The sequence below is a fragment of the Nelumbo lutea genome, chromosome 4 (assembly GCF_056320005.1).
Source record: "Nelumbo lutea isolate HS-2025 chromosome 4, American lotus-T2T, whole genome shotgun sequence".
NCBI lineage: Eukaryota > Viridiplantae > Streptophyta > Magnoliopsida > Proteales > Nelumbonaceae > Nelumbo > Nelumbo lutea.
In genome coordinates, this window is record NC_142687.1 from 51,246,009 (window position 1) to 51,269,274 (window position 23,266).

Sequence of the window (23,266 nt, forward strand, 5' to 3'; positions counted from 1 at the left end):
CGATCGTCATTACTGAATGGTAACGGTGCAAACTGGGATTTGGGCGTTCGTCGTGCATTGTGGGCCCCGCGATATTATTGCATCTATCCGGGGCTGCGGCAGATCTGGAAATGAATAACTCCGCTCACGTGGGAGCTTGTGCACGGGTACCAAGGGAGGAAAGTTGCATACACCATTTTTTCAAGTCTGAAAGAATTAATGGAGGGGAGCAAAATAGTGAGTGCATAAAGATTTAAGCGTGCAAGAAGAAAATGGGTGCGATCATACAAGCACTAATGCATCGGATCCCATTTGAACTCCGAAGTTAAGCGTTCTTGGCGAGAGTAGTACTAAGATTGGTGAACTCCTAGGAAGTCCTCGTGTTGCACCCCAATTTTATTAATATTTTATTTTTGATATACTATTTGCAAATTCCATATGTCGTTTCGGCGAGACAACTGGAAACAACGCGCCGGATACTCGCACCATTTGCGGTTCGTTCGTCATTATTGAATGGGAACGGTGCAAAACCGGGCTTTTGGTGTTCGTCGTGCATTGTGGGCCCTGCGATAGTATTGCATCTATCCGGAGCTGCGGCAGATCTGGAAATGAATAACTCCGCTCACGTGGGAGCTTGTGCACGGGTACCAAGGGAGGAAAGTTGCATACACCATTTTTTCAAATCTGAAGAATTAATGGAGGGGAGCATGATAGTGAGTGCATAAAGATTTAAGCGAGCAATAAGCAATCGGGTGCGATCATACCAGCTCTAATACACCGGATCCCATCAAAACTCCGAAGTTAAGCGTGCTTGGGCGAGAGTAGTACTAGGATTGGTGAACTCCTAGGAAGTCCTCGTGTTGCACCCCAATTTTATTAATATTTTATTTTTGATATACTATTTGCAAATTCCATATGTCGTTTCGGCGAGACAACTGGAAACAACGCGCCGGATACTCGCACCATTTGCGGTTCGTTCGTCATTATTGAATGGGAACGGTGCAAAACCGGGCTTTTGGTGTTCGTCGTGCATTGTGTGCCCTGCGATAGTATTGCATCTATCCGGGGCTGCGGCAGATCTGGAAATGAATAACTCCGCTCACGTGGGTGCTTGTGCACGGGTACCAAGGGAGGAAAGTTGCATACACCATTTTTTCAAGTCTGAATAATTAATGGAGGGGAGCATGATAGTGAGTGCATAAAGATTTAAGCGAGCAAGAAGCAATAGGGTGCGATCATACCAGCACTAATACACCGGATCCCATCAGAACTCCGAAGTTAAGCGTCCTTGGGCGAGAGTAGTACTAGGATTGGTGAACTCCTAGAAAGTCCTCGTGTTGCACCCCAATTTTATTAAAATTTTATTTTTGATATACTATTTTCAAATTCCATATGTCGTTTCGGCGAGACAACTGGAAACAACGCGCCGGATACTCGGAGCATTTGCGGTTCGATCGTCATTACTGAATGGGAACGGTGCAAAACCGGGATTTGGGCATTCGTCGTGGATTGTGGGCCCCGCGATATTATTGCATCTATCCGGGGCTGCGGCAGATCTGGAAATTAATAACTCCGCTCACGTGGGAGCTTGTGCACGGGTACCAAGGGAGGAAAGTTGCATACACCGTTTTTTCAAGTCTGAAAGAATTAATGGAGGGGAGCAAAATAGTGAGTGCATAAAGATTTAAGCGTGTAAGAAGAAAATGGGTGCGATCATACAAGCACTAATGCATCGGATCCCATTTGAACTCCGAAGTTAAGCGTTCTTGGCGAGAGTCGTACTAAGATTGGTGACCTCCTAGGAAGTCCTCGTGTTGCACCCCAATTTTATTAATATTTTATTTTTGATATACTATTTGCAAATTCCATATGTCGTTTCGGCGAGACAACTGGAAAGAACGCGCCGGATACTCGGAGCATTTGCTGTTCGATCGTCATTACTGAATGGGAACGGTGCAAAACCGGGATTTGGGCAATCGTCGTGCATTGTGGGCCCCGCGATATTATTGCATCTATCTGCGGCTACGGCAGATCTACAAAGGAATAACTCCACTCACGTGGAAGCTTGTGCACGGTTACCAAGGGAGGAAAGTTGCATACACCATTTTTTCAAGTTTGAAAAAATTAATGGAGGGGATCAAAATAGTGAGTGCATAAAGATTTAAGCGAGCAAGAAGAAAATGGGTGCGATCATACAAGCACTAATGCATCGGATCCCATTTGAACTCCGAAGTTAAGCGTTCTTGGCGAGAGTAGTACTAAGATTGGTGACCTCCTAGGAAGTCCTCGTGTTGCACCCCAATTTTATTAATATTTTATTTTTGATATACTATTTGCAAATTCCATATGTCGTTTCGGCGAGACAACTAGAAACAACACGCCGGATACTCGGACCATTTGCGGCACGATCGTCATTACTGAATGGGAATGGTGCAAAACCGGGCTTTTGGCAATCGTCGTGCATTGTGGGCCCCATGATATTATTGCATCTATCCGGGGCTGCGGCAGATCTGGAAATGAATAACTCCACTCACGTTGGAGTTTGTGCACGGTTACCAAGGGAGGAAAGTTGCATACCCAATTTTTTCAAGTCCGAAAGAATTAATGGAGGGGAGCAAGATAGTTAGTGCATAAAGATTTAAGCGAGCAAGAAGCAAATGGGTGCGATCATACCAGCACTAATACACCGGATCCCATCAGAACTCCGAAGTTAAGCGTGCTTGGGCGAGAGTAGTACTAGGATTGGTGAACTTCTAGGAAATCCTCGTGTTGCACCCCAATTTTATTAATATTTTATTTTTGATATACTATTTTCAGATTCCATATGTCGTTTCGGCGAGACAATGGGAAACAACGCGCCGGATACTCGGAGCATTTACGGTTCGATCGTCATTACTAAATGGGAACGGTGCAAAACCGGGATTTGGGCGCTCGTCGTGGATTGTTGGCCCCGCGATATTATTGCATCTATCCGGGGCTGTGGCAGATCTGGAAAGGAATAACTCCGCTCACGTGGGAGCTTGTGCACGGGTACCAAGGGAGGAAAGTTGCATACACCGTTTTTTCAAGTCTGAAAGAATTAATGGAGGGGAGCAAAATAGTGAGTGCATAAAGATTTAAGCGAGCAAGAAGAAAATGGGTGCGATCATACAAGCACTAATGCATCGGATCCCATTTGAACTCCGAAGTTAAGCGTTCTTGGCGAGAGTAGTACTAAGATTGGTGACCTCCTAGGAAGTCCTCGTGTTGCACCCCAATTTTATTAATATTTTCTTTTTGATATACTATTTGCAAATTCCATATGTCGTTTCGGCGAGACAACTGGAAACAACACACCGGATACTCGGAGCATTTGCGGTTCGATCGTCACTATTGAATGGGAACGGTCCAAAACCGGGCTTTGGGTGTTCGTCGTGCATTGTGGGCCCCGCGATAGTATTGCATCTATCCGGGGCTGCGGCAGATCTGGAAATGAATAACTCCTTTCACGTGGGAGCTTGTGCACGGGTACCAAGGGAGGAAAGTTGCATACACTATTTTTTCAAGTCCGAAAGAATTAATGGAGGGGAGCAAGATAGTGAGTGCATAAAGACTTAAGCGAGCAAGAAGCAAATGGGTGCGATCATACCAGCACTAATACACCGGATCCCATCAGAACTCCGAAGTTAAGCGTGCTTGGGCGAGAGTAGTACTAGGATTGGTGAACTCCTAGGAAATCCTCGTGTTGCACCCCAATTTTATTAATATTTTATTTTTGATATACTATTTTCAGATTCCATATGTCGTTTCGGCGAGACAATTGGAAACAACGCGCCGGATACTCGGAGCATTTACGGTTCGATCGTCATTACTAAATGGGAACGGTGCAAAACCGGGATTTGGGCGTTCGTCGTGGATTGTTGGCCCCGCGATATTATTGCATCTATCCGGGGCTGTGGCAGATCTGGAAAGGAATAACTCCGCTCACGTGGGAGCTTGTGCACGGGTACCAAGGGAGGAAAGTTGCATACACCGTTTTTTCAAGTCTGAAAGAATTAATGGAGGGGAGCAAAATAGTGAGTGCATAAAGATTAAAGCGAGCAAGAAGAAAATGGGTGCGATCATACAAGCACTAATGCATCGGATCCCATTTGAACTCCGAAGTTAAGCGTTCTTGGCGAGAGTAGTACTAAGATTGGTGACCTCCTAGGAAGTCCTCGTGTTGCACCCCAATTTTATTAATATTTTCTTTTTGATATACTATTTGCAAATTCCATATGTCGTTTCGGCGAGACAACTGGAAACAACGCGCCGGATACTCGGAGCATTTGCGGTTCGATCGTCACTATTGAATGGGAACGGTGCAAAACCGGGCTTTGGGTGTTCGTCGTGCATTGTGGGCCCCGCGATAGTATTGCATCTATCCGGGGCTGCGGCAGATCTGGAAATGAATAACTCCGCTCAAGTGGGAGCTTGTGCACGGGTACCAAGGGAGGAAAGTTGCATACACCATTTTTTCAAGTCTGAAGAATTAATGGAGGGGAGGATGATAGTGAGTGCATAAGGATTTAAGCGAGCAAGAAGCAATCGGGTGCGATTATACCAGCACTAATACACCGGATCCCTTCAGAACTCCGAAGTTAAGCGTGCATGGGCGAGAGTAGTACTAGGATTGGTGAACTCCTAGAAAGTCCTCGTGTTGCACCCCAATTTTATTAAAATTTTATTTTTGATATACTATTTTCAAATTCCATATGTCGTTTCGGCGAGACAACTGGAAACAACGCGCCGGATACTCGGAGCATTTGCGGTTCGATCGTCATTACTGAATGGGAACGGTGCAAAACCGGGATTTGGGCATTCGTCGTGGATTGTGGGCCCCGCGATATTATTGCATCTATCCGGGGCTGCGGCAGATCTGGAAATGAATAACTCCGCTCACTTGGGAGCTTGTGCACGGGTACCAAGGGAGGAAAGTTGCATACACCGTTTTTTAAAGTCTGAAAGATTTAATGGAGGGGATAAAAATAGTGAGTGCATAAAGATTTAAGCGAGCAAGAAGAAAATGGGTGCGATCATACAAGCACTAATGCATCGGATCCCATTTGAACTCCGAAGTTAAGCGTTCTTGGCGAGAGTAGTACTAGGATTGGTGACCTCCTAGGAAGTCTTCGTGTTGCACCCCAATTTTATTAATATTTTATTTTGGATATACTATTTTCAAATTCCATATGTCGTTTCGGCGAGACAACTGGAAACAACGCGCCGGATACTCGGAGCATTTACGGTTCGATCGTCATTACTGAATGGTAACGGTGCAAACTGGGATTTGGGCGTTCGTCGTGGATTGTGGGCCCCGCGATATTATTGCATCTATCCGGGGCTGCGGCAGATCTGGAAATGAATAACTCCGCTCACGTGGGAGCTTGTGCACGGGTACCAAGGGAGGAAAGTTGCATACACCATTTTTTCAAGTCTGAAAGAATTAATGGAGGGGAGCAAAATAGTGAGTGCATAAAGATTTAAGCGTGCAAAAAGAAAATGGGTGCGATCATACAAGCACTAATGCATCGGATCCCATTGGAACTCCGAAGTTAAGCGTTCTTGGCGAGAGTAGTACTAAGATTGGTGACCTCCTAGGAAGTCCTCGTGTTGCACCCCAATTTTATTAATATTTTATTTTTGATATACTATTTGCAAATTCCATATGTCGTTTCGGCGAGACAATTGGAAACAACGCGCCGGATACTCGCACCATTTGCGGTTCGTTCGTCATTATTGAATGGGAACGGTGCAAAACCGGGCTTTTGGTGTTCGTCGTGCATTGTGTGCCCTGCGATAGTATTGCATCTATCCGGGGCTGCGGCAGATCTGGAAATGAATAACTCCGCTCACGTGGGTGCTTGTGCACGGGTACCAAGGGAGGAAAGTTGCATACACCATTTTTTCAAGTCTGAAGAATTAATGGAGGGGAGCATGATAGTGAGTGCATAAAGATTTAAGCGAGCAAGAAGCAATCGGGTGCGATCATACCAGCACTAATACACCGGATCCCATCAGAACTCCGAAGTTAAGCGTGCTTGGGCGAGAGTAGTACTAGGATTGGTGAACTCCTAGAAAGTCCTCGTGTTGCACCCCAATTTTATTAAAATTTTATTTTTGATATACTATTTTCAAATTCCATATGTCGTTTCGGCCAGACAACTGGAAACAACGCGCCGGATACTCGGAGCATTTGCGGTTCGATCGTCATTACTGAATGGGAACGGTGCAAAACCGGGATTTGGGCATTCGTCGTGGATTGTGGGCCCCGTGATATTATTGCATCTATCCGGGGCTGCGGCAGATCTGGAAATGAATAACTCCGCTCACGTGGGAGCTTGTGCACGGGTACCAAGGGAGGAAAGTTGCATACACCGTTTTTTCAAGTCTGAAAGAATTAATGGAGGGGAGAAAAATAGTGAGTGCATAAAGATTTAAGCGAGCAAGAAGAAAATGGGTGCGATCATACAAGCACTAATGCATCGGATCCCATTTGAACTCCGAAGTTCAGCGTTCTTGGCGAGAGTAGTACTAGGATTGGTGACCTCCTAGGAAGTGCTCGTGTTGCACCCCAATTTTATTAATATTTTATTTTTGATATACTATTTGCAAATTCCATATGTCCTTTCGGCGAGACAACTGGAAACAACGCGCCGGATACTCGGAGCATTTACGGTTCGATCGTCATTACTGAATGGTAACGGTGCAAACTGGGATTTGGGCGTTCGTCGTGGATTGTGGGCCCCGCGTTATTATTGCATCTATCCGGGGCTGCGGCAGATCTGGAAATGAATAACTCCGCTCACGTGGGAGCTTGTGCACGGGTACCAAGGGAGGAAAGTTGCATACACCGTTTTTTGAAGTCTGAAAGAATTAATGGAGGGGAGCAAAATAGTGAGTGCATAAAGATTTAAGCGTGCAAGAAGAAAATGGGTGCGATCATACAAGCACTAATGCATCGGATCCCATTTGAACTCCGAAGTTAAGCGTTCTTGGCGAGAGTAGTACTATGATTGGTGACCTCCTAGGAAGTCCTCGTGTTGCACCCAAATTTTATTAATATTTTATTTTTGATATACTATTTGCAAATTCCATATGTCGTTTCGGCGAGACAACTGGAAACAACGCGCCGGATACTCGGAACATTTGCGGCACGATCGTCATTACTGAATGGGAACGGTGCAAAACCGGGCTTTTGGCAATCGTCGTGCATTGTGGGCCCCATGATATTTTTGCATCTATCTGGGGCTACGGCAGATCTACAAAGGAATAACTCCACTCACGTGGAAGCTTGTGCACGGTTACCAAGGGAGGAAAGTTGCATACACCGTTTTTTCATGTTTGAAAAAATTAATGGAGGGGAGCAAAATAGTGAGTGCATAAAGATTTAAGCGAGCAAGAAGAAAATGGGTGCGATCATACAAGCACTAATGCATCGGATCCCATTTGAACTCCGAAGTTAAGCGTTCTTGGCGAGAGTAGTACTAAGATTGGTGACCTCCTAGGAAGTCCTCGTGTTGCACCCCAATTTTATTAATATTTTATTTTTGATATACTATTTCTAAATTCCATATGTCGTTTCGGCGAGACAACTGGAAACAACGCGCCGGATACTCGCACCGATTGCGGTTCGTTCGTCATTATTGAATGGGAACGGTGCAAAACCGGGCTTTTGGTGTTCGTCGTGCATTGTGGGCCCTGCGATAGTATTGCATCTATCCGGGGCTGCGGCAGATCTGGAAATGAATAACTCCGCTCACGTGGGAGCTTGTGCACGGGTACCAAGGGAGGAAAGTTGCATACACCATTTTTTCAACTCTGAAGAATTAATGGAGGGGAGCATGATAGTGAGTGCATAAAGATTTAAGCGAGCAAGAAGCAATCGGGTGCGATCATACCAGCACTAATGCATCGGATCCCATCAGAACTCCGAAGTTAAGCGTGCATGGGCGAGAGTAGTACTAGGATTGGTGAACTCCTAGAAAGTCCTCGTGTTGCACCCCAATTTTATTAAAATTTTATTTTTGATATACTATTTGCAAATTCCATATGTCGTTTCGGCGAGACAACTGGAAACAACGCGCCGGATACTCGGAGCATTTGCGGTTCGATCGTCATTACTGAATGGGAACGGTGCAAAACCGGGATTTGGGCATTCGTCGTGGATTGTGGGCCCCGCGATATTATTGCATCTATCCGGGGCTGCGGCAGATCTGGAAATGAATAACTCCGCTCACGTGGGAGCTTGTGCACGGGTACCAAGGGAGGAAAGTTGCATACACCGTTTTTTGAAGTCTGAAAGAATTAATGGAGGGGAGGATGATAGTGAGTACATAAGGATTTAAGCGAGCAAGAAGCAATCGGGTGCGATCATACCAGCACTAATACACCGGATCCCTTCAGAACTCCGAAGTTAAGAAAATGGGTGCGATCATACAAGCACTAATGCATCGGATCCCATTTGAACTCCGAAGTTAAGCGTTCTTGGCGAGAGTAGTACTAAGATTGGTGACCTCCTAGGAAGTCCTCGTGTTGCACCCCAATTTTATTAATATTTTCTTTTTGATATACTATTTGCAAATTCCATATGTCGTTTCGGCGAGACAACTGGAAACAATGCACCGGATACTCGGAGCATTTGCGGTTCGATCGTCACTATTGAATGGGAACGGTGCAAAACCGGGCTTTGGGTGTTCGTCGTGCATTGTGGGCCCCGTGATAGTATTGCATCTATCCGGGGCTGCGGCAGATCTGGAAATGAATAACTCCTTTCACGTGGGAGCTTGTGCACGGGTACCAAGGGAGGAAAGTTGCATACACCATTTTTTCAAGTCTGAAGAATTAATGGAGGGGAGGATGATAGTGATTACATAAGGATTTAAGCGAGCAAGAAGCAATCGGGTGCGATCATACCAGCACTAATACACCGGATCCCTTCAGAACTCCGAAGTTAAGCGTGCATGGGCGAGAGTAGTACTAGGATTGGTGAACTCCTAGAAAGTCCTCGTGTTGCACCCCAATTTTATTAAAATTTTATTTTTGATATACTATTTTCAAATTCCATATGTCATTTCGGCGAGACAACTGGAAACAACGCGCCGGATACTCGGAGCATTTGCGGTTCGATCGTCATTACTGAATGGGAACGGTGCAAAACCGGGATTTGGGCATTCGTCGTGGATTGTGGGCCCCGCGATATTATTGCATCTATCCGGGTCTGCGGCAGATCTGGAAATGAATAACTCCGCTCACGTGGGAGCTTGTGCACGGGTACCAAGGGAGGAAAGTTGCATAGACCATTTTTTGAAGTCTGAAAGAATTAATGGAGGGGAGCAAAATAGTGAGTGCATAAAGATTTAAGCGTGCAAGAAGAAAATGGGTGCGATCATACAAGAACTAATGCATCGGATCCCATTTGAACTCCGAAGTTAAGCGTTCTTGGCGAGAGTAGTACTAGGATTGGTGACCTACTAGGAAGTCCTCGTGTTGCACCCCAATTTTATTAATATTTTATTTTGGATATACTATTTTCAAATTCCATATGTCGTTTCGGCGAGACAACTGGAAACAACGCGCCGGATACTCGCACCATTTGCGGTTCGTTCATCATTATTGAATGGGAACGGTGCAAAACCGGGCTTTTGGTGTTCGTCGTGCATTGTGGGCCCTGCGATAGTATTGCATCTATCCGGGGCTGCGTCAGATCTGGAAATGAATAACTCCGCTCACCTGGGAGCTTGTGCACGGGTACCAAGGGAGGAAAGTTGCATACACCATTTTTTCAAGTCTGAAGAATTAATGGAGGGGAGCATGATAGCGAGTGCATAAAGATTTAAGCGAGCAAGAAGCAATCGGGTGCGATCATAACAGCACTAATACACCGGATCCCATCAGAACTCCGAAGTTAAGCGTGCTTGGGCGAGAGTAGTACTAGGATTGGTGAACTCCTAGAAAGTCCTCGTGTTGCACCCCAATTTTATTAAAATTTTATTTTTGATATACTATTTTCAAATTCCATATGTCGTTTCGGCGAGACAACTGGAAACAACGCGCCGGATACTCGGAGCATTTGCGGTTCGATCGTCATTACTGAATGGGAACGGTGCAAAACCGGGATTTGGGCATTCGTCGTGGATTGTGGGCCCCGCGATATTATTGCATCTATCCGGGGCTGCGGCAGATCTGGAAATGAATAACTCTGCTCACGTGGGAGCTTGTGCACGGGTACCAAGGGAGGAAAGTTGCATACACCATTTTTTCAAGTCTGAAAGAATTAATGGAGGGGAGAAAAATAGTGAGTGCATAAAGATTTAAGCGAGCAAGAAGAAAATGGGTGCGATCATACAAGCACTAATGCATCGGATCCCATTTGAACTCCGAAGTTAAGCGTTCTTGGCGAGAGTAGTACTAGGATTGGTGACCTCCTAGGAAGTCCTCGTGTTGCACCCCAATTTTATTAATATTTTATTTTTGATATACTATTTGCAAATTCCATATGTCCTTTCGGCGAGACAACTGGAAACAACGCGCCGGATACTCGGAGCATTTACGGTTCGATCGTCATTACTGAATGGTAACGGTGCAAACTGGGATTTGGGCGTTCGTCGTGGATTGTGGGCCCCGCGTTATTATTGCATCTATCCGGGGCTGCGGCAGATCTGGAAATGAATAACTCCGCTCACGTGGGAGCTTGTGCACGGGTACCAAGGGAGGAAAGTTGCATACACCGTTTTTTGAAGTCTGAAAGAATTAATGGAGGGGAGCAAAATAGTGAGTGCATAAAGATTTAAGCGTGCAAGAAGAAAATGGGTGCGATCATACAAGCACTAATGCATCGGATCCCATTTGAACTCCGAAGTTAAGCGTTCTTGGCGAGAGTAGTACTAAGATTGGTGACCTCCTAGGAAGTCCTCGTGTTGCACCCAAATTTTATTAATATTTTATTTTTGATATACTATTTGCAAATTCCATATGTCGTTTCGGCGAGACAACTGGAAACAACGCGTCGGATACTCGGAACATTTGCGGCACGATCGTCATTACTGAATGGGAACGGTGCAAAACCGGGCTTTTGGCAATCGTCGTGCATTGTGGGCCCCATGATATTATTGCATCTATCTGGGGCTACGGCAGATCTACAAAGGAATAACTCCACTCACGTGGAAGCTTGTGCACGGTTACCAAGGGAGGAAAGTTGCATACACCGTTTTTTCATGTTTGAAAAAATTAAAGGAGGGGAGCAAAATAGTGAGTGCATAAAGATTTAAGCGAGCAAGAAGAAAATGGGTGCGATCATACAAGCACTAATGCATCGGATCCCATTTGAACTCCGAAGTTAAGCGTTCTTGGCGAGAGTAGTACTAAGATTGGTGACCTCCTAGGAAGTCCTCGTGTTGCACCCCAATTTTATTAATATTTTATTTTTGATATACTATTTGCAAATTCCATATGTCGTTTCGGCGAGACAACTGGAAACAACGCGCCGGATACTCGCACCATTTGCGGTTCGTTCGTCATTATTGAATGGGAACGGTGCAAAACCGGGCTTTTGGTGTTCGTCGTGCATTGTGGGCCCTGCGATAGTATTGCATCTATCCGGGGCTGCGGCAGATCTGGAAATGAATAACTCCGCTCACGTGGGAGCTTGTGCACGGGTACCAAGGGAGGAAAGTTGCATACACCATTTTTTCAAGTCTGAAGAATTAATGGAGGGGAGCATGATAGTGAGTGCATAAAGATTTAAGCGAGCAAGAAGCAATCGGGTGCGATCATACCAGCACTAATACACCGGATCCCATCAGAACTCCGAAGTTAAGCGTGCTTGGGCGAGAGTAGTACTAGGATTGGTGAACTCCTAGAAAGTCCTCGTGTTGCACCCCAATTTTATTAAAATATTATTTTTGATATACTATTTTCAAATTCCATATGTCGTTTCGGCGAGACAACTGGAAACAACGCGCCGGATACTCGGAGCATTTGCGGTTCGATCGTCATTACTGAATGGGAACGGTGCAAAACCGGGATTTGGGCATTCGTCGTGGATTGTGGGCCCCGCGATATTATTGCATCTATCCGGGGCTGCGGCAGATCTGGAAATGAATAACTCCGCTCACGTGGGAGCTTGTGCACGGGTACCAAGGGAGGAAAGTTGCATACACCGTTTCTTCAAGTCTGAAAGAATTAATGGAGGGGAGCAAAATAGTGAGTGCATAAAGATTTAAGCGTGCAAGAAGAAAATGGGTGCGATCATACAAGCACTAATGCATCGGATCCCATTTGAACTCCGAAGTTAAGCGTTCTTGGCGAGAGTCGTACTAAGATTGGTGACCTCCTAGGAAGTCCTCGTGTTGCACCCCAATTTTATTAATATTTTATTTTTGATATACTATTTGCAAATTCCATATGTCGTTTCGGCGAGACAACTGGAAACAACGCGCCGGATACTCGCACCATTTGCGGTTCGTTCGTCATTATTGAATGGGAACGGTGCAAAACCGGGCTTTTGGTGTTCGTCGTGCATTGTGTGCCCTGCGATAGTATTGCATCTATCCGGGGCTGCGGCAGATCTGGAAATGAATAACTCCGCTCACGTGGGTGCTTGTGCACGGGTACCAAGGGAGGAAAGTTGCATACACCATTTTTTCAAGTCTGAAGAATTAATGGAGGGGAGCATGATAGTGAGTGCATAAAGATTTAAGCGAGCAAGAAGCAATCGGGTGCGATCATACCAGCACTAATACACCGGATCCCATCAGAACTCCGAAGTTAAGCGTGCTTGGGCGAGAGTAGTACTAGGATTGGTGAACTCCTAGAAAGTCCTCGTGTTGCACCCCAATTTTATTAAAATTTTATTTTTGATATACTATTTTCAAATTCCATATGTCGTTTCGGCCAGACAACTGGAAACAACGCGCCGGATACTCGGAGCATTTGCGGTTCGATCGTCATTACTGAATGGGAACGGTGCAAAACCGGGATTTGGGCATTCGTCGTGGATTGTGGGCCCCGTGATATTATTGCATCTATCCGGGGCTGCGGCAGATCTGGAAATGAATAACTCCGCTCACGTGGGAGCTTGTGCACGGGTACCAAGGGAGGAAAGTTGCATACACCGTTTTTTCAAGTCTGAAAGAATTAATGGAGGGGAGAAAAATAGTGAGTGCATAAAGATTTAAGCGAGCAAGAAGAAAATGGGTGCGATCATACAAGCACTAATGCATCGGATCCCATTTGAACTCCGAAGTTCAGCGTTCTTGGCGAGAGTAGTACTAGGATTGGTGACCTCCTAGGAAGTGCTCGTGTTGCACCCCAATTTTATTAATATTTTATTTTTGATATACTATTTGCAAATTCCATATGTCCTTTCGGCGAGACAACTGGAAACAACGCGCCGGATACTCGGAGCATTTACGGTTCGATCGTCATTACTGAATGGTAACGGTGCAAACTGGGATTTGGGCGTTCGTCGTGGATTGTGGGCCCCGCGTTATTATTGCATCTATCCGGGGCTGCGGCAGATCTGGAAATGAATAACTCCGCTCACGTGGGAGCTTGTGCACGGGTACCAAGGGAGGAAAGTTGCATACACCGTTTTTTGAAGTCTGAAAGAATTAATGGAGGGGAGCAAAATAGTGAGTGCATAAAGATTTAAGCGTGCAAGAAGAAAATGGGTGCGATCATACAAGCACTAATGCATCGGATCCCATTTGAACTCCGAAGTTAAGCGTTCTTGGCGAGAGTAGTACTATGATTGGTGACCTCCTAGGAAGTCCTCGTGTTGCACCCAAATTTTATTAATATTTTATTTTTGATATACTATTTGCAAATTCCATATGTCGTTTCGGCGAGACAACTGGAAACAACGCGCCGGATACTCGGAACATTTGCGGCACGATCGTCATTACTGAATGGGAACGGTGCAAAACCGGGCTTTTGGCAATCGTCGTGCATTGTGGGCCCCATGATATTTTTGCATCTATCTGGGGCTACGGCAGATCTACAAAGGAATAACTCCACTCACGTGGAAGCTTGTGCACGGTTACCAAGGGAGGAAAGTTGCATACACCGTTTTTTCATGTTTGAAAAAATTAATGGAGGGGAGCAAAATAGTGAGTGCATAAAGATTTAAGCGAGCAAGAAGAAAATGGGTGCGATCATACAAGCACTAATGCATCGGATCCCATTTGAACTCCGAAGTTAAGCGTTCTTGGCGAGAGTAGTACTAAGATTGGTGACCTCCTAGGAAGTCCTCGTGTTGCACCCCAATTTTATTAATATTTTATTTTTGATATACTATTTCTAAATTCCATATGTCGTTTCGGCGAGACAACTGGAAACAACGCGCCGGATACTCGCACCGATTGCGGTTCGTTCGTCATTATTGAATGGGAACGGTGCAAAACCGGGCTTTTGGTGTTCGTCGTGCATTGTGGGCCCTGCGATAGTATTGCATCTATCCGGGGCTGCGGCAGATCTGGAAATGAATAACTCCGCTCACGTGGGAGCTTGTGCACGGGTACCAAGGGAGGAAAGTTGCATACACCATTTTTTCAACTCTGAAGAATTAATGGAGGGGAGCATGATAGTGAGTGCATAAAGATTTAAGCGAGCAAGAAGCAATCGGGTGCGATCATACCAGCACTAATGCATCGGATCCCTTCAGAACTCCGAAGTTAAGCGTGCATGGGCGAGAGTAGTACTAGGATTGGTGAACTCCTAGAAAGTCCTCGTGTTGCACCCCAATTTTATTAAAATTTTATTTTTGATATACTATTTGCAAATTCCATATGTCGTTTCGGCGAGACAACTGGAAACAACGCGCCGGATACTCGGAGCATTTGCGGTTCGATCGTCATTACTGAATGGGAACGGTGCAAAACCGGGATTTGGGCATTCGTCGTGGATTGTGGGCCCCGCGATATTATTGCATCTATCCGGGGCTGCGGCAGATCTGGAAATGAATAACTCCGCTCACGTGGGAGCTTGTGCACGGGTACCAAGGGAGGAAAGTTGCATACACCGTTTTTTGAAGTCTGAAAGAATTAATGGAGGGGAGGATGATAGTGAGTACATAAGGATTTAAGCGAGCAAGAAGCAATCGGGTGCGATCATACCAGCACTAATACACCGGATCCCTTCAGAACTCCGAAGTTAAGAAAATGGGTGCGATCATACAAGCACTAATGCATCGGATCCCATTTGAACTCCGAAGTTAAGCGTTCTTGGCGAGAGTAGTACTAAGATTGGTGACCTCCTAGGAAGTCCTCGTGTTGCACCCCAATTTTATTAATATTTTCTTTTTGATATACTATTTGCAAATTCCATATGTCGTTTCGGCGAGACAACTGGAAACAATGCACCGGATACTCGGAGCATTTGCGGTTCGATCGTCACTATTGAATGGGAACGGTGCAAAACCGGGCTTTGGGTGTTCGTCGTGCATTGTGGGCCCCGTGATAGTATTGCATCTATCCGGGGCTGCGGCAGATCTGGAAATGAATAACTCCTTTCACGTGGGAGCTTGTGCACGGGTACCAAGGGAGGAAAGTTGCATACACCATTTTTTCAAGTCTGAAGAATTAATGGAGGGGAGGATGATAGTGATTACATAAGGATTTAAGCGAGCAAGAAGCAATCGGGTGCGATCATACCAGCACTAATACACCGGATCCCTTCAGAACTCCGAAGTTAAGCGTGCATGGGCGAGAGTAGTACTAGGATTGGTGAACTCCTAGAAAGTCCTCGTGTTGCACCCCAATTTTATTAAAATTTTATTTTTGATATACTATTTTCAAATTCCATATGTCATTTCGGCGAGACAACTAGAAACAACGCGCCGGATACTCGGAACATTTGCGGTTCGATCGTCATTACTGAATGGGAACGGTGCAAAACCGGGCTTTGGGCATTCGTCGTGGATTGTGGGCCCCGCGATATTATTGCATCTATCCGGGTCTGCGGCAGATCTGGAAATGAATAACTCCGCTCACGTGGGAGCTTGTGCACGGGTACCAAGGGAGGAAAGTTGCATAGACCATTTTTTGAAGTCTGAAAGAATTAATGGAGGGGAGCAAAATAGTGAGTGCATAAAGATTTAAGCGTGCAAGAAGAAAATGGGTGCGATCATACAAGAACTAATGCATCGGATCCCATTTGAACTCCGAAGTTAAGCGTTCTTGGCGAGAGTAGTACTAGGATTGGTGACCTACTAGGAAGTCCTCGTGTTGCACCCCAATTTTATTAATATTTTATTTTGGATATACTATTTTCAAATTCCATATGTCGTTTCGGCGAGACAACTGGAAACAACGCGCCGGATACTCGCACCATTTGCGGTTCGTTCATCATTATTGAATGGGAACGGTGCAAAACCGGGCTTTTGGTGTTCGTCGTGCATTGTGGGCCCTGCGATAGTATTGCATCTATCCGGGGCTGCGTCAGATCTGGAAATGAATAACTCCGCTCACCTGGGAGCTTGTGCACGGGTACCAAGGGAGGAAAGTTGCATACACCATTTTTTCAAGTCTGAAGAATTAATGGAGGGGAGCATGATAGCGAGTGCATAAAGATTTAAGCGAGCAAGAAGCAATCGGGTGCGATCATAACAGCACTAATACACCGGATCCCATCAGAACTCCGAAGTTAAGCGTGCTTGGGCGAGAGTAGTACTAGGATTGGTGAACTCCTAGAAAGTCCTCGTGTTGCACCCCAATTTTATTAAAATTTTATTTTTGATATACTATTTTCAAATTCCATATGTCGTTTCGGCGAGACAACTGGAAACAACGCGCCGGATACTCGGAGCATTTGCGGTTCGATCGTCATTACTGAATGGGAACGGTGCAAAACCGGGATTTGGGCATTCGTCGTGGATTGTGGGCCCCGCGATATTATTGCATCTATCCGGGGCTGCGGCAGATCTGGAAATGAATAACTCTGCTCACGTGGGAGCTTGTGCACGGGTACCAAGGGAGGAAAGTTGCATACACCATTTTTTCAAGTCTGAAAGAATTAATGGAGGGGAGAAAAATAGTGAGTGCATAAAGATTTAAGCGAGCAAGAAGAAAATGGGTGCGATCATACAAGCACTAATGCATCGGATCCCATTTGAACTCCGAAGTTAAGCGTTCTTGGCGAGAGTAGTACTAGGATTGGTGACCTCCTAGGAAGTCCTCGTGTTGCACCCCAATTTTATTAATATTTTATTTTTGATATACTATTTGCAAATTCCATATGTCCTTTCGGCGAGACAACTGGAAACAACGCGCCGGATACTCGGAGCATTTACGGTTCGATCGTCATTACTGAATGGTAACGGTGCAAACTGGGATTTGGGCGTTCGTCGTGGATTGTGGGCCCCGCGTTATTATTGCATCTATCCGGGGCTGCGGCAGATCTGGAAATGAATAACTCCGCTCACGTGGGAGCTTGTGCACGGGTACCAAGGGAGGAAAGTTGCATACACCGTTTTTTGAAGTCTGAAAGAATTAATGGAGGGGAGCAAAATAGTGAGTGCATAAAGATTTAAGCGTGCAAGAAGAAAATGGGTGCGATCATACAAGCACTAATGCATCGGATCCCATTTGAACTCCGAAGTTAAGCGTTCTTGGCGAGAGTAGTACTAAGATTGGTGACCTCCTAGGAAGTCCTCGTGTTGCACCCAAATTTTATTAATATTTTATTTTTGATATACTATTTGCAAATTCCATATGTCGTTTCGGCGAGACAACTAGAAACAACGCGCCGGATACTCGGAACATTTGCGGCACGATCGTCATTACTGAATGGGAACGGTGCAAAACCGGGCTTTTGGCAATCGTCGTGCATTGTGGGCCCCATGATATTATTGCATCTATCTGGGGCTACGGCAGATCTACAAAGGAATAACTCCACTCACGTGGAAGCTTGTGCACGGTTACCAAGGGAGGAAAGTTGCATACACCGTTTTTTCATGTTTGAAAAAATTAAAGGAGGGGAGCAAAATAGTGAGTGCATAAAGATTTAAGCGAGCAAGAAGAAAATGGGTGCGATCATACAAGCACTAATGCATCGGATCCCATTTGAACTCCGAAGTTAAGCGTTCTTGGCGAGAGTAGTACTAAGATTGGTGACCTCCTAGGAAGTCCTCGTGTTGCACCCCAATTTTATTAATATTTTATTTTTGATATACTATTTGCAAATTCCATATGTCGTTTCGGCGAGACAACTGGAAACAACGCGCCGGATACTCGCACCATTTGCGGTTCGTTCGTCATTATTGAATGGGAACGGTGCAAAACCGGGCTTTTGGTGTTCGTCGTGCATTGTGGGCCCTGCGATAGTATTGCATCTATCCGGGGCTGCGGCAGATCTGGAAATGAATAACTCCGCTCACGTGGGAGCTTGTGCACGGGTACCAAGGGAGGAAAGTTGCATACACCATTTTTTCAAGTCTGAAGAATTAATGGAGGGGAGCATGATAGTGAGTGCATAAAGATTTAAGCGAGCAAGAAGCAAACGGGTGCGATCATACCAGCACTAATACACCGGATCCCATCAGAACTCCGAAGTTAAGCGTGCTTGGGCGAGAGTAGTACTAGGATTGGTGAACTCCTAGAAAGTCCTCGTGTTGCACCCCAATTTTATTAAAATATTATTTTTGATATACTATTTTCAAATTCCATATGTCGTTTCGGCGAGACAACTGGAAACAACGCGCCGGATACTCGGAGCATTTGCGGTTCGATCGTCATTACTGAATGGGAACGGTGCAAAACCGGGATTTGGGCATTCGTCGTGGATTGTGGGCCCCGCGATATTATTGCATCTATCCGGGGCTGCGGCAGATCTGGAAATGAATAACTCCGCTCACGTGGGAGCTTGTGCACGGGTACCAAGGGAGGAAAGTTGCATACACCGTTTCTTCAAGTCTGAAAGAATTAATGGAGGGGAGCAAAATAGTGAGTGCATAAAGATTTAAGCGTGCAAGAAGAAAATGGGTGCGATCATACAAGCACTAATGCATCGGATCCCATTTGAACTCCGAAGTTAAGCGTTCTTGGCGAGAGTCGTACTAAGATTGGTGACCTCCTAGGAAGTCCTCGTGTTGCACCCCAATTTTATTAATATTTTATTTTTGATATACTATTTGCAAATTCCATATGTCGTTTCGGCGAGACAACTGGAAACAACGCGCCGGATACTCGCACCATTTGCGGTTCGTTCGTCATTATTGAATGGGAACGGTGCAAAACCGGGCTTTTGGTGTTCGTCGTGCATTGTGGGCCCTGCGATAGTATTGCATCTATCCGGGGCTGCGGCAGATCTGGAAATGAATAACTCCGCTCACATGGGAGCTTGTGCACGGGTACCAAGGGAGGAATGTTGCATACACCGTTTTTTCAAGTCTGAAAGAATTAATGGAGGGGAGCAAAATAGTGAGTGCATAAAGATTTAAGCGTGCAAGAAGAAAATGGGTGTGATCATACCAGCACTAATGCATCGGATCCCATTTGAACTCCGAAGTTAAGCGTTCTTGGCGAGAGTAGTACTAAGATTGGTGACCTCCTACGAAGTCCTCGTGTTGCACCCCAATTTTATTAATATTTTATTTTTGATATACTATTTGCAAATTCCATATGTCATTTCGGCGATACAACTAGAAACAACACGCCGGTTACTCGGACCATTTGCGGCACGATCGTCATTACTGAATGGGAACGGTGCAAAACCGGGCTTTTGGCAATCGTCGTGCATTGTGGGCCCCATGATATTATTGCATCTATCTGGGGCTACGGCAGATCTACAAAGCAATAACTCCACTCACGTGGAAGCTTGTGCACGGTTACCAAGGGAGGAAAGTTGCATACACCGTTTTTTCAAGTTTGAAAAAATTAATGCAGGGGAGCAAAATTGTGAGTGCATAAAGATTTAAGCGAGCAAGAAGAAAATGGGTGCGATCATACAAGCACTAATGCATCGGATCCCATTTGAACTCCGAAGTTAAGCGTTCTTGGCGAGAGTAGTACTAAGATTGGTGACCTCCTAGGAAGTCCTCGTGTTGCACCCCAATTTTATTAATATTTTATTTTTGATATACTATTTGCAAATTCCATATGTCGTTTCGGCGAGACAACTGGAAACAACGCGACGGATACTCGCACCATTTGCGGTTCGTTCGTCATTATTGAATGGGAACGGTGCAAAACCGGGCTTTTGGTGTTCGTCGTGCATTGTGGGCCCTGCAATAGTATTGCATCTATCCGGGGCTGCGGCAGATCTGGAAATGAATAACTCCGCTCACGTGGGAGCTTGTGCACGGGTACCAAGGGAGGAAAGTTGCATACACCATTTTTTCAAGTCTGAAGAATTAATGGAGGGGAGCATGATAGTGAGTGCATAAAGATTTAAGCGAGCAAGAAGCAATCGGGTGCGATCATACCAGCACTAATACACCGGATCCCATCAGAACTCCGTAGTTAAGCGTGCTTGGGCGAGAGTAGTACTAGGATTGGTGAACTCCTAGAAAGTCCTCGTGTTGCACCCCAATTTTATTAAAATTTTATTTTTGATATACTATTTTCAAATTCCATATGTCGTTTCGGCGAGACAACTGGAAACAACGCGCCGGATACTCGGAGCATTTGCGGTTCGATCGTCATTACTGAATGGGAACGGTGCAAAACCTGGATTTGGGCATTCGTCGTGGATTGTGGGCCCCGCGATATTATTGCATCTATCCGGGGCTGCGGCAGATCTGGAAATGAATAACTCCGCTCACTTCGGAGCTTGTGCACGGGTACCAAGGAAGGAAAGTTGCATACACCGTTTTTTCAAGTCTGAAAGAATTAATGGAGGGGAGAAAAATAGTGAGTGCATAAATATTTAAGCGTGCAAGAAGAAAATGGGTGCGATCATACAAGCACTAATGCATCGGATCCCATTTGAACTCCGAAGTTAAGCGTTCTTGGCGAGAGTCGTACTAAGATTGGTGACCTCCTAGGAAGTCCTCGTGTTGCACCCCAATTTTATTAATATTTTATTTTTGATATACTATTTGCAAATTCCATATGTCGTTTCGGCGAGACAACTGGAAACAACGCGCCGGATACTCGCACCATTTGCGGTTCGTTCGTCATTATTGAATGGGAACGGTGCAAAACCGGGCTTTTGGTGTTCGTCGTGCATTGTGGGCCCTGCGATAGTATTGCATCTATCCGGGGCTGCGGCAGATCTGGAAATGAATAACTCCGCTCACATGGGAGCTTGTGCACGGGTACCAAGGGAGGAATGTTGCATACACCGTTTTTTCAAGTCTGAAAGAATTAATGGAGGGGAGCAAAATAGTGAGTGCATAAAGATTTAAGCGTGCAAGAAGAAAATGGGTGTGATCATACCAGCACTAATGCATCGGATCCCATTTGAACTCCGAAGTTAAGCGTTCTTGGCGAGAGTAGTACTAAGATTGGTGACCTCCTACGAAGTCCTCGTGTTGCACCCCAATTTTATTAATATTTTATTTTTGATATACTATTTGCAAATTCCATATGTCATTTCGGCGATACAACTAGAAACAACACGCCGGATACTCAGACCATTTGCGGCACGATCGTCATTACTGAATGGGAACGGTGCAAAACCGGGCTTTTGGCAATCGTCGTGCATTGTGGGCCCCATGATATTATTGCATCTATCTGGGGCTACGGCAGATCTACAAAGCAATAACTCCACTCACGTGGAAGCTTGTGCACGGTTACCAAGGGAGGAAAGTTGCATACACCGTTTTTTCAAGTTTGAAAAAATTAATGGAGGGGAGCAAAATTGTGAGTGCATAAAGATTTAAGCGAGCAAGAAGAAAATGGGTGCGATCATACAAGCACTAATGCATCGGATCCCATTTGAACTCCGAAGTTAAGCGTTCTTGGCGAGAGTAGTACTAAGATTGGTGACCTCCTAGGAAGTCCTCGTGTTGCACCCCAATTTTATTAATATTTTATTTTTGATATACTATTTGCAAATTCCATATGTCGTTTCGGCGAGACAACTGGAAACAACGCGACGGATACTCGCACCATTTGCGGTTCGTTCGTCATTATTGAATGGGAACGGTGCAAAACCGGGCTTTTGGTGTTCGTCGTGCATTGTGGGCCCTGCGATAGTATTGCATCTATCCGGGGCTGCGGCAGATCTGGAAATGAATAACTCCGCTCACGTGGGAGCTTGTGCACGGGTACCAAGGGAGGAAAGTTGCATACACCATTTTTTCAAGTCTGAAGAATTAATGGAGGGGAGCATGATAGTGAGTGCATAAAGATTTAAGCGAGCAAGAAGCAATCGGGTGCGATCATACCAGCACTAATACACCGGATCCCATCAGAACTCCGAAGTTAAGCGTGCTTGGGCGAGAGTAGTACTAGGATTGGTGAACTCCTAGAAAGTCCTCGTGTTGCACCCCAATTTTATTAAAATATTATTTTTGATATACTATTTTCAAATTCGATATGTCGTTTCGGCGAGACAACTGGAAACAACGCGCCGGATACTCGGAGCATTTGCGGTTCGATCGTCATTACTGAATGGGAACGGTGCAAAACCGGGATTTGGGCATTCGTCGTGGATTGTGGGCCCCGCGATATTATTGCATCTATCCGGGGCTGCGGCAGATCTGGAAATGAATAACTCCGCTCACGTGGGAGCTTGTGCACGGGTACCAAGGGAGGAAAGTTGCATACACCGTTTCTTCAAGTCTGAAAGAATTAATGGAGGGGAGCAAAATAGTGAGTGCATAAAGATTTAAGCGTGCAAGAAGAAAATGGGTGCGATCATACAAGCACTAATGCATCGGATCCCATTTGAACTCCGAAGTTAAGCGTTCTTGGCGAGAGTCGTACTAAGATTGGTGACCTCCTAGGAAGTCCTCGTGTTGCACCCCAATTTTATTAATATTTTATTTTTGATATACTATTTGCAAATTCCATATGTCGTTTCGGCGAGACAACTGGAAACAACGCGCTGGATACTCGCACCATTTGCGGTTCGTTCGTCATTATTGAATGGGAACGGTGCAAAACCGGGCTTTTGGTGTTCGTCGTGCATTGTGGGCCCTGCGATAGTATTGCATCTATCCGGGGCTGCGGCAGATCTGGAAATGAATAACTCCGCTCACATGGGAGCTTGTGCACGGGTACCAAGGGAGGAATGTTGCATACACCGTTTTTTCAAGTCTGAAAGAATTAATGGAGGGGAGCAAAATAGTGAGTGCATAAAGATTTAAGCGTGCAAGAAGAAA

The 23,266-nt window shown here is 45.4% G+C and overlaps 1 non-coding gene and 47 pseudogenes across 1 annotated transcript; all 48 read left to right on the forward strand.

Moving 5' to 3' along the window:
- Positions 1 to 253: 253 nt before the first annotated feature.
- On the forward strand, positions 254 to 371 carry LOC148856653 (5S ribosomal RNA; annotated as a pseudogene).
- A 358-nt stretch (positions 372 to 729) lies between these two features.
- LOC148856654 (5S ribosomal RNA) lies at positions 730 to 848 on the forward strand (annotated as a pseudogene).
- Positions 849 to 1,206: 358 nt separating this feature from the next.
- On the forward strand, positions 1,207 to 1,325 carry LOC148856655 (5S ribosomal RNA; annotated as a pseudogene).
- A 359-nt stretch (positions 1,326 to 1,684) lies between these two features.
- On the forward strand, positions 1,685 to 1,802 carry LOC148856656 (5S ribosomal RNA; annotated as a pseudogene).
- Positions 1,803 to 2,161: 359 nt separating this feature from the next.
- On the forward strand, positions 2,162 to 2,279 carry LOC148856657 (5S ribosomal RNA; annotated as a pseudogene).
- Positions 2,280 to 2,638: 359 nt separating this feature from the next.
- LOC148856658 (5S ribosomal RNA) lies at positions 2,639 to 2,757 on the forward strand (annotated as a pseudogene).
- Positions 2,758 to 3,116: 359 nt separating this feature from the next.
- LOC148856659 (5S ribosomal RNA) lies at positions 3,117 to 3,234 on the forward strand (annotated as a pseudogene).
- A 359-nt stretch (positions 3,235 to 3,593) lies between these two features.
- LOC148856660 (5S ribosomal RNA) lies at positions 3,594 to 3,712 on the forward strand. Its single transcript, XR_016098173.1, has one exon. It is a non-coding gene; the product is annotated as a 5S ribosomal RNA (ribosomal RNA).
- A 359-nt stretch (positions 3,713 to 4,071) lies between these two features.
- LOC148856661 (5S ribosomal RNA) lies at positions 4,072 to 4,189 on the forward strand (annotated as a pseudogene).
- A 358-nt stretch (positions 4,190 to 4,547) lies between these two features.
- On the forward strand, positions 4,548 to 4,666 carry LOC148856662 (5S ribosomal RNA; annotated as a pseudogene).
- Positions 4,667 to 5,025: 359 nt separating this feature from the next.
- On the forward strand, positions 5,026 to 5,143 carry LOC148856663 (5S ribosomal RNA; annotated as a pseudogene).
- A 358-nt stretch (positions 5,144 to 5,501) lies between these two features.
- LOC148856664 (5S ribosomal RNA) lies at positions 5,502 to 5,619 on the forward strand (annotated as a pseudogene).
- A 358-nt stretch (positions 5,620 to 5,977) lies between these two features.
- Positions 5,978 to 6,096, forward strand: LOC148856665 (5S ribosomal RNA; annotated as a pseudogene).
- A 359-nt stretch (positions 6,097 to 6,455) lies between these two features.
- Positions 6,456 to 6,573, forward strand: LOC148856666 (5S ribosomal RNA; annotated as a pseudogene).
- A 358-nt stretch (positions 6,574 to 6,931) lies between these two features.
- Positions 6,932 to 7,049, forward strand: LOC148856667 (5S ribosomal RNA; annotated as a pseudogene).
- A 359-nt stretch (positions 7,050 to 7,408) lies between these two features.
- Positions 7,409 to 7,526, forward strand: LOC148856668 (5S ribosomal RNA; annotated as a pseudogene).
- A 358-nt stretch (positions 7,527 to 7,884) lies between these two features.
- Positions 7,885 to 8,003, forward strand: LOC148856669 (5S ribosomal RNA; annotated as a pseudogene).
- A 420-nt stretch (positions 8,004 to 8,423) lies between these two features.
- LOC148856670 (5S ribosomal RNA) lies at positions 8,424 to 8,541 on the forward strand (annotated as a pseudogene).
- Positions 8,542 to 8,899: 358 nt separating this feature from the next.
- LOC148856671 (5S ribosomal RNA) lies at positions 8,900 to 9,018 on the forward strand (annotated as a pseudogene).
- Positions 9,019 to 9,377: 359 nt separating this feature from the next.
- On the forward strand, positions 9,378 to 9,495 carry LOC148856672 (5S ribosomal RNA; annotated as a pseudogene).
- Positions 9,496 to 9,853: 358 nt separating this feature from the next.
- On the forward strand, positions 9,854 to 9,972 carry LOC148856673 (5S ribosomal RNA; annotated as a pseudogene).
- A 359-nt stretch (positions 9,973 to 10,331) lies between these two features.
- On the forward strand, positions 10,332 to 10,449 carry LOC148856674 (5S ribosomal RNA; annotated as a pseudogene).
- Positions 10,450 to 10,807: 358 nt separating this feature from the next.
- Positions 10,808 to 10,925, forward strand: LOC148856675 (5S ribosomal RNA; annotated as a pseudogene).
- A 359-nt stretch (positions 10,926 to 11,284) lies between these two features.
- On the forward strand, positions 11,285 to 11,402 carry LOC148856676 (5S ribosomal RNA; annotated as a pseudogene).
- Positions 11,403 to 11,760: 358 nt separating this feature from the next.
- On the forward strand, positions 11,761 to 11,879 carry LOC148856677 (5S ribosomal RNA; annotated as a pseudogene).
- A 359-nt stretch (positions 11,880 to 12,238) lies between these two features.
- Positions 12,239 to 12,356, forward strand: LOC148856678 (5S ribosomal RNA; annotated as a pseudogene).
- Positions 12,357 to 12,714: 358 nt separating this feature from the next.
- Positions 12,715 to 12,833, forward strand: LOC148856679 (5S ribosomal RNA; annotated as a pseudogene).
- A 359-nt stretch (positions 12,834 to 13,192) lies between these two features.
- On the forward strand, positions 13,193 to 13,310 carry LOC148856680 (5S ribosomal RNA; annotated as a pseudogene).
- A 358-nt stretch (positions 13,311 to 13,668) lies between these two features.
- On the forward strand, positions 13,669 to 13,786 carry LOC148856681 (5S ribosomal RNA; annotated as a pseudogene).
- A 359-nt stretch (positions 13,787 to 14,145) lies between these two features.
- On the forward strand, positions 14,146 to 14,263 carry LOC148856682 (5S ribosomal RNA; annotated as a pseudogene).
- Positions 14,264 to 14,621: 358 nt separating this feature from the next.
- LOC148856683 (5S ribosomal RNA) lies at positions 14,622 to 14,740 on the forward strand (annotated as a pseudogene).
- A 420-nt stretch (positions 14,741 to 15,160) lies between these two features.
- LOC148856684 (5S ribosomal RNA) lies at positions 15,161 to 15,278 on the forward strand (annotated as a pseudogene).
- Positions 15,279 to 15,636: 358 nt separating this feature from the next.
- Positions 15,637 to 15,755, forward strand: LOC148856685 (5S ribosomal RNA; annotated as a pseudogene).
- A 359-nt stretch (positions 15,756 to 16,114) lies between these two features.
- Positions 16,115 to 16,232, forward strand: LOC148856686 (5S ribosomal RNA; annotated as a pseudogene).
- Positions 16,233 to 16,590: 358 nt separating this feature from the next.
- LOC148856687 (5S ribosomal RNA) lies at positions 16,591 to 16,709 on the forward strand (annotated as a pseudogene).
- Positions 16,710 to 17,068: 359 nt separating this feature from the next.
- LOC148856688 (5S ribosomal RNA) lies at positions 17,069 to 17,186 on the forward strand (annotated as a pseudogene).
- Positions 17,187 to 17,544: 358 nt separating this feature from the next.
- Positions 17,545 to 17,662, forward strand: LOC148856689 (5S ribosomal RNA; annotated as a pseudogene).
- Positions 17,663 to 18,021: 359 nt separating this feature from the next.
- Positions 18,022 to 18,139, forward strand: LOC148856690 (5S ribosomal RNA; annotated as a pseudogene).
- Positions 18,140 to 18,497: 358 nt separating this feature from the next.
- On the forward strand, positions 18,498 to 18,616 carry LOC148856691 (5S ribosomal RNA; annotated as a pseudogene).
- Positions 18,617 to 18,975: 359 nt separating this feature from the next.
- On the forward strand, positions 18,976 to 19,093 carry LOC148856692 (5S ribosomal RNA; annotated as a pseudogene).
- A 359-nt stretch (positions 19,094 to 19,452) lies between these two features.
- LOC148856693 (5S ribosomal RNA) lies at positions 19,453 to 19,570 on the forward strand (annotated as a pseudogene).
- Positions 19,571 to 19,929: 359 nt separating this feature from the next.
- LOC148856694 (5S ribosomal RNA) lies at positions 19,930 to 20,047 on the forward strand (annotated as a pseudogene).
- Positions 20,048 to 20,405: 358 nt separating this feature from the next.
- LOC148856695 (5S ribosomal RNA) lies at positions 20,406 to 20,524 on the forward strand (annotated as a pseudogene).
- Positions 20,525 to 20,883: 359 nt separating this feature from the next.
- Positions 20,884 to 21,001, forward strand: LOC148856696 (5S ribosomal RNA; annotated as a pseudogene).
- A 359-nt stretch (positions 21,002 to 21,360) lies between these two features.
- Positions 21,361 to 21,478, forward strand: LOC148856697 (5S ribosomal RNA; annotated as a pseudogene).
- A 359-nt stretch (positions 21,479 to 21,837) lies between these two features.
- LOC148856698 (5S ribosomal RNA) lies at positions 21,838 to 21,955 on the forward strand (annotated as a pseudogene).
- A 358-nt stretch (positions 21,956 to 22,313) lies between these two features.
- Positions 22,314 to 22,432, forward strand: LOC148856699 (5S ribosomal RNA; annotated as a pseudogene).
- Positions 22,433 to 22,791: 359 nt separating this feature from the next.
- Positions 22,792 to 22,909, forward strand: LOC148856700 (5S ribosomal RNA; annotated as a pseudogene).
- Positions 22,910 to 23,266: the final 357 nt, after the last annotated feature.